The 6226-nt window shown below is 49.7% G+C and overlaps 1 protein-coding gene across 3 annotated transcripts in view; it reads right to left on the reverse strand.

Annotated features, from left to right (window-relative positions):
• Window positions 1–1857, reverse strand: part of FYCO1 (FYVE and coiled-coil domain autophagy adaptor 1) — a 79474-nt gene extending 77617 nt beyond the window's left edge. The window contains exon 1 of one of the 3 annotated variants that reach the window (XM_040246797.1): window positions 1629–1857. The gene's annotated coding sequence lies outside the window, so the exon portion shown is untranslated. The remainder of the gene's footprint in view (window positions 1–1628) is intronic. The other 2 variants (XM_040246796.1, XM_040246792.1) reach the window with 2 other exon arrangements.
• Between the last annotated feature and the right edge of the window lie 4369 nt (window positions 1858–6226).

Consider the following 6226-nt stretch of genomic DNA (forward strand, 5'->3'; position numbering starts at 1 on the left):
TTTTGGGTGGTTCCTCTCATTAACACACATCTGTGGAGTCCATCTCATCCCCAAAGGACAGGTTAGAAGTGTGGCTCCTGAACCCATCTGGCATCCCCAAACCAGCCGGCAAAGGAGCAAAGACCATCCAAAGAGCAACTAGAAGACTGACTCTAAAGCAACACAACAATAATCAGAGTAAAATATTAACTGTAGAATCAAATAGGTGAGTGGAGATTCACTGCACGATTTTTTCAATGATTCTGTATGTTTATTTTCCTAATAAAGTGACTGAAAAGAAAATAAAAATGAAATGAAGCACCACACAAAGAACAATTTTAACAGAAGCAGAAAATATTTGTCCTCAAGCCTTTGCAGATTTAGTCAAAGAACACCATGTCCCATCACTGAGACAATTACCTCTGATTTCCAGGGCAACAACAGTAGTAGCTCATAACTGGTAGAGGACATTCAACAATTTCTGAGCATAACTCTCATGGGAGCGAGGGTCAAGTGGGACTTACTCAGTATGGGCCCACTTCAGAGGGCAGGAGCCACTGAAAGCAGTCAGCCTCAGCATGGCCGCTCTTCCCTCAACCCCCTACAATACCCAGCAGCCCGCATTAGGCAGATGGCAGAGTTAAGCTTGTGCAGAGGCGACCAGAGGCTGGAAGTGGCAGGCGAGCAGTGAGCAGATTAAGGCCTGATCCTCTGCCCTCGAGGAGCCCCTGACCCATTTTCTCTGTTTGGGAAGGAAACTGCTGTGGTAAGACAAGTACAGGAGCAAGCAGGCTGTGGCCAGCGCAGGCAGCGCTTATTTTTTTTTTGCGGATGGGACAGCGGATGGAACTGAGAAGAGTGACAAAGGGTATCAGAGGATACAAATGCACTGAGAGCCACGTGGTCAAAGTGCCAACCACACACGCTTTTCTCACAAAAATAAAACCCAGCCTTCCCGCCTAGGTTCTTAACAACATGGCCTGAGCCGGGTGCAGCCACCCCACTACTCATAAATCCACAGGTGTTTCAGCAACACTCATCTAGGGGTTATCTCGAAACTCTGCACCAGAACACAAGCCGCTGAGGGTCAACAGACTAGGCCGTGGCCTGGGATGGCCCAGGATCAATAAACCGTCCGCTGACAGGAAGAGTGCAGAGACTCCGGCAAAAGTTAAGTTTTGGAGTCTTGCAAAGTTAAGGGGTGGGCTGTCCCGGCCCCGCTGAGGCAGGAAGTACGCTTCTTAAGGTCAGCGGCCTCTTCGACGAGGCAAGCAGAACCTCGGGACCTATCCTCCTCTGCTTACAGACTCCAAGACTCGTTCTGAGATCACACGTAGTGGGCTCCTTGGCGACCCCATGGCCGTGCGGAGTCTCGGAACTGGCGCTTGGAGGGGGCGGAGAGTGTCTGTCTTTCTAACTGATGGCCAGAGGAGGCCTGGGTTCTAGCGTCAGATCCATCAGTCCGGGGTGCTTCCTAAGCCCGCTGGGCAAGGGTTCGGGGCTCCGACGGGGTCTGTGGAAGACTCGGGGTGGGAGGGGACGTTAAGGGCAACAGGTGACAAGTCGCGCCCGGAGGGAAGGTCGCCGCTCCGGAGACGACAGCAGCTAGAGGTGCCCCCTGAGTCTGGCCGGCCCTCCGCAGCACTTACTCGCTCGTGGGTCCGAGGCGTGACAGAACCGAAACTTTCGGCGGCCAAGCGGAAGAGTACGAGAGCTCAGCGTAGGCGGCCATGACACGCTGACCCCTCCGCAGACAGGCGCGGACTACAACTCCCGGCACGCTCCACAGGGCCGCTGTCTAGAACTCCCATTGGACTCCATGGGCAGACGAGCGCGAACTACAACTCCCAGCATGCTCCGCAGAGTTGCTGTTTACTACTCACACAGGTCCCACCGGGGCAGCCGGCCTTAAATTAACTCTTGCAATCTCTGGGGGCATGCAGGTCTATAAACATATCCCTGGGATCCTGCAGGCAGTGCTGTCCGTATGTGACTTTTAAGAACTTGAATTGTGATTAGAACTGAACTGTACATGTGCTGTTAAGTACAAAATACACCTGAGTTCCAAAAAAGTGTAAAATAGCTCACAAACATTTTTATATTGATTCCATGTTGAAATGATAACTTTAAAAAAATGTATTGGGCTAAGTAAAAAGCATTCTATATTGCTGGGCCTAGTGGCCTCTTTTCATCCCCTTTGGTACTTAACACAGGGACCTGCTTAAAAGCAGTGCTCAAAAACTGTTAATGAATGAACTACTCCCCCAACTTCTCCATGATCTCCGCCCAATTTCTATTCATATTTTCTATTGGTAAGTTGTGAAGCACTCTGAGTCTACACTCAACAGAACAAAATGCATTCATTAGTAATGACTGGGCCCAAGAGAGGAGAGCAACAGTACGTGATGTACTTCAGCCTGTGACTGTCCATCCCTCGGCCCTGGCAGCACCATCCCTTTCTCTTGGCCCATTCTCCCCATTTCCCCCTGAAACACTCTTCTACCCAACAGGACTTAGCCACCCTCTTCTCTAACCCTGCAACCGTTCAGCCCTACCTGTCCATCTGATGCTCAAGGCTAATTTTCTGAAAATGATAAAGTCAAGGAGCCAGGCCACCTTTGTCATCCTTCCAGCCACACTCTTCTGTTGGGGGGTCGCATGGGGGGGACGGTTGGCAACCCCACACCTAAGATCAGGGATGACCCCAAGGTGAAGAGAGGACTGTGCTCAGAATAACTTGGTGAGGATTTAGGATAACTTTCTTCCCGTTACCAAACGTCCCTCCAAATCTGTCAAATATATCCTACCAAGTTTTCAGGATGCCTGAAATTCCCAGCATTCCTTCTGATTGGAGGGTTGACCTCTGGTAGGTCCCTGTTCAGGCACAGTGGGTCCTGAGACACACTGAAGATGGAAAACTCAAGTGCTAGGCCATGGGAGAGATTGTGAGGGACAGAAAACTGAGGCTAGGAGCATTCAAAACAAATTTGGCCTCCTGGGCAATGTCACCCAAGGCCTGAGCGGAGCCAATTTCCTACCATCCTGACCCATAGAGAGCTTGTTCCATGCTTTATCTCTGGTCCTCCTTCTGTATCACTCCATTCAACCAAGAACCTAACCCAGATCCCTCATAAACAGAGAGTTTTAAAAAATCTTAAATAATGGTATTTTCCTGGTGATCAGTGACTATAAGTCCATGCTCCCAATGCAGGGGGCCCAGGTTCAATCTCTGTCCCAGGGAACTAGATCCCACATGCCACACTAAGAGTTTGTGTGCTGTAACTAAAGATTCTGATTGCAGCAATGAAGATTGAAGACCCTGAGTGCCACAACTAAGGTCCAGCACAGGCAAGTAAATAAATAATAAAAGAATCTTAAATAATCATCTTGGGTAGAAATGAGGGGAACGTAAACAGCCCAAGGTAAGTCAGTACATGCTAATCTTTTATTTGCATACATGATACAGTGATGGTTTCTATATTTTATGAGATGATTTTTAAGAGTAATTCATATTTGTCCTATCACAGGCAAGTTTCACAAATGAAAGCCATGCTTTCAACAAACCAGGCACTGTCTGGGCTGGTGAGCCCAAGAGTTGAGTTCACGGGAAGCCCACTGGGTGGTGCCTGTTGTTGAGTGGAAGATGTAATGTAAGCAAGTGTAGGAAGAAGAAACAAAAGTGGAAAAAAGCTAAAAAGATCATCTCCCATCCACTTAGCCAACCATAAACACTGCTGGGCACTGAGGGAGGTTCTAGACATGCACAATGGGGTTTGTGCCCTCAAGGAACCTCCACTCTGGCTGGGGTCGCCTGGGGTCATCTGAGGTCTGGGGCTGCCCTGAGCTTGGAGGCATGTTCCTATTTAGAGATCAGCACGGTTTCTCTCTTGCTGATTTTGTCTGAGAGAGGGTGGAGGTGGAAATGCTGTGAGGAGTTTCTTCCCTTGGAGCTGTTGTGGGTTTTTAATGCTGCAGGAATGGCAGGTGGTCTGCAGCCCTGGGTCCAGGGCATCTCTTCTGTGACTGGATAAGGAGGGACAGGGCCACAGTGGCCCAGCTGAGGTTCAATAGTGGTTTCAGTGGTACAGGGAGGGGAAAGAAGGAGCTTGTTGTCCATGAAGAGTGTGGCCAGCAAACGTGGAGTGTGGTCGCTGGGCTGCAGCTTGCAGGCTGCTTCCTTCAGCAGCCCAACCCAGGTTCCCTTTCTGATAGGATGGGTGCCCCTCCACCTTCCCATTCATTTCTCTCTCTCTCTCTCTGTGCCTCTTCCCTTGTATTCTCTAGGAGCTAGATTAGGAGAAGACTCTGGATTAAAGATTACCCTAGTCTACTGGAGGGTCCAAAACATCACTAGAAATGCAGAGACAGACATGATTGTACTGATGAAGTGCTCCCAGGGATATGGCTGTATGTGTTGAAAGGAATACTCAGAGAAGTATCTTGGGATATGAAGGAATGGGATGGGCTGAGGAGACCATGGAGTGAGGTTCTCAAAGGCCGTGCTCAGCAGTGATACAAGATCCCCAAACCTGCCTTCTAAGAAGAGTGGGCTCAAAACCAGCTCTGATTTAGCAAAGTAGGTGGGTGATGGAGTCCTCTGCCCTTCTGCTCCCTGGGCTCAGTCCGCCCTCTGAACAGAATTTGAATACAGTTTTAATAACATCGGCTTGAAGGAGTGCGGGATGGTGAGCCTGACCAGAAACTCGTAGGCTTAGCTCTGCCCCCATAGCTATCTGTCTCCTTCTTTCTGCTCTTCCTTTCTTCGATGGGGAGTGATGGCCATGCCAATTGATTAGCAAGTCCACGGGAGTTTTATCCCTTTACAACTGCACCAGCCAGCCCTCCCCAACAGGCCTAATTCTAAAAACTAGACCCTCACTCTTCCCCAGTCAGGTCAAACTCCTTCTCAGGGGCAAAGAGATCACTGAAACTGGAGCAGGAACTTCAGGGGAAATGCCGTATCAACTCTCTAAGCTCTAGGTGAGGGCTATACTGTTGTTTGGTTGCTATGTCATGTCGGACTCTTTGCGACCCCATGGACTGTAGCCCGCCAGGATCCTCTGTCCATGGGATTTCCCAGGCAAGAATACTGGAGTAAGTTGTCATTTCCTTCTACATGAGATCTTCCTGACCCAGGAATCAAACTTGTGTCTCCTGCGTTGGCAGGCAGATTCAACAAGCATGTGTTGAATGCCTGCTGGATGCAAAGTCTTGCTCAGGGGACTGTGGAAGTCTCTGGAATTCCCATTTTCAAGGAGTTGCAGCCAAATGTTTTTAACTGGGGTGCATGTCAGAATCACCTAGGGAGCTTTTCCAAACGCCCTACTCCAGAGTGAATCAGGCTCACAGGTTGGGATCAGGTCTGTGGGGTAGGGGAAAGCTTAGAGGGTGGTTTTCATCTACATCCTTTGATGTGAAGCTCTGGGATATTGTAAGAAACAGGCAGTGTACCACTAAATAAAAAGGATGGGCAAGGTAAGCCACCGCCACAGAGAGAGAGAAGCAGTGTGCTCTGAGAGTGGAGACTAGCAAAGAAAAGTTAGTATTGATAAAGAAGCAGGCTGGGGCAAACAAGGTAGAATGTGTCACACAGTATCAGAACACGGATGGCAGCTGTCACTGCTTTCTTGCACCCGGTACAGTGACGGGACACCGGGGCCCTGCTGGCAGGTGCAGGCCCAGGTTCCTGCCATCGGGGAGTTTGCAGTGCGATGGGGCAGGGAGATCAGACATCTGTGGGTGCAACTACAACACACTGGAAGGTGGCAAATGCTATTCCAGAGGGGACAAGCAGAGTGCCTCGACACCACAGAGGCTGTTCTCCTAATGTGCAGGTTGTGGGTGCCTCACCCAAGGTGTTGGTGTTTCAGATAGGGCCTGCAGGTTAAGGAGTAGAAGGCCCAGCATGACAAAGGACCAGAGGAGACTGGGAGAGGGGTGGTGTTTGGGGAAGGACCAGTGTGGTCTTTTGTGCTTGGGTTCTAGGCTGCTTGGGGGTGAAGATTTATGTTGGATCAAAATTGGATGTGAGAGCTGGACCATAAAAAAGACTGAGAGCCAAAGAACTGATGCTTTCCAACTGTGGCTCTGGGGAAGACTCTTGAGAGTCCCGTGGATTGCAAGGAAATCCAACCAGTCCATCCTAAAGGAAATCAACCCTGAACATTCAGTGAAAGGACTGATGCTGAAGCTCCAGTACTTTGGCCACCTGATGCAAAGAGCTGACTCACTGGAAAAGACCCTGATG

The sequence above is a fragment of the Oryx dammah genome, unplaced genomic scaffold (genome assembly GCF_014754425.2).
Source record: "Oryx dammah isolate SB20612 unplaced genomic scaffold, SCBI_Odam_1.1 HiC_scaffold_9, whole genome shotgun sequence".
NCBI classification, from domain to species: domain Eukaryota; kingdom Metazoa; phylum Chordata; class Mammalia; order Artiodactyla; family Bovidae; genus Oryx; species Oryx dammah.